A 1,874-nucleotide genomic window follows, 5' to 3' on the forward strand; every position below is an offset into this window, starting at 1 on the left:
TTTTTTTTTTTTTTTTTGCGGTACGCGGGCCTCTCACTGTTGTGGCCTTTCCTGTTGCAGAGCACAGGCTCCGGACGCGCAGGCTCAGAGGCCATGGTTCACAGGCCCAGCCACTCCGCGGCATGTGGGATCTTCCCGGACCGGGGCACGAACCCACGTCTCCTGCATCAGCAGGCGGACTCTCAACCACTGCGCCACCAGGGAAGCCCCTGATTTCTTTTTAACACCTAATGAAAGGCAAAGGATTGAGAAGAAGGATTTATTTATCAGCAGCACAGGTCAATCTTCTTAAGGTAATCAGACAAAATGAGAAAAAGAAAATTTTGATGAGAACTTGGTGGCTATTGCTAGTATGGTGTTTTAGGATACTTCTCTCATAGTTGTTTATCAATGGTACAAAATAGCAGTAGCTGTCTTTCTCTTTCACTACCCTTTAAATGATGGGCCTATTGGTAGTTTTTTTTTTTCTAAGTACAGGACGCATCAACACTCAGTTCGGAAGCACAACTTGTGTGCTAAGAATAAATGGTAAGTGGAAGCAACCTAATTGGTTGCCACCAACAGATGAATGGAGAAAGATGTGGTATATACATACAATGGAATACTACTCAGCCATAAAAAAGAACGAAATTTTGCCATTTGCAAAAACACAATGGACTTGGAGGGCTTTATGCTTAGTGAAATAAGTCAGACAGAGAAGGACAAATACTGTAGGTTATCACTTGTATGTGGAATCTAAAAAAGAAAACAAACTAGTGAATACAACAAAAGAGAAACAGACTCACAGATACAGAGAACAAACTAGTGGTCACCAGTAGGGCAAGGGGGGCCAGGGGGAGGGGCAAGGTAGGGGTAAGGGATTAAGAGGTATAAATTCTATGTACAATAAATAAGTTACAAGGATATATTGTACAGTACAGGGAATACGGCCAACATTTTGTAATAATTATTAATAGAATACAATCTTTAAAAATTGTGAATCACTATGTTGTACACCCGAATCTTATATAACATTGTAAATCAATTATACCTCAACAATTAAAAAAAAAAGAATAAATGGTAAGTAAAAAACAGTAAATAGAGGCAAAGGGCAAAAGCTGAACACACGTGAACCTAGACCTGCGTCAAGGATTTGAGGTTGCTAGTAGCTTATTTTGTGGGCGGGGCGCCGCACATCAAGCAAGAATCAAGACCAGTTCTGCACCTTTGTTCCTTTGGCTCCTGACCAGTCAAAGCCGGCCTGTACTTAACACCCAGTCAGATTCTGTTGGCAAACCCTAGCACCGTTTTGATAAAAATCGGAGGCCAGATGCACGAGTTCATCAATTTAAAAGAAAATAAGTTGTTTAGATAAGCTGAGCCATTTTTAAAAGTTGACTTGGTCTCACATTTCAGAAGAAATGGCAACACTGGCCAATTTTTTAAGCTGGTGATTTCATTCAATAATTCCAGGAGGTCATTCCACTGTAATTTTAAGAAGTTGCTTGCTAGAACAGGGTACTTTCTAAGATCTGTATGAAAAAAGCTCTGGTTCTTCTTCACCCTGGGGTACTTTTAGGTCGAACACCTAAAACTGCTTCTGGAAATTCCCCCACGGGACTTTCTTAAATCTAGACCCGTTCCTTACCACTTTGTACCTTCCTCACCAGCCATATTCTTTAGCCTCTCCAGTTTTCAACTTCCTAAATCTTTAACTTCACCCCAGGAATTAGTCCAATCAAACTTTCCCTTCTTAGAGCTCTTCCTTACGTTAACTCCAAGAAACGCCCATGAGAATCACGTGGCTAAATTTGTCCTTAATGGCGCTCCGTAACTCGCCTACTGTGCCACCACCCTTCCTCACCTCCTGTTAGCTCCACCCCGCCCCCTTCTCG

Source organism: Neophocaena asiaeorientalis, unplaced genomic scaffold (assembly GCF_003031525.2).
Source record: "Neophocaena asiaeorientalis asiaeorientalis breed wild unplaced genomic scaffold, Neophocaena_asiaeorientalis_V1.1 scaffold120, whole genome shotgun sequence".
Classification (NCBI taxonomy): Eukaryota; Metazoa; Chordata; class Mammalia; order Artiodactyla; family Phocoenidae; genus Neophocaena; species Neophocaena asiaeorientalis.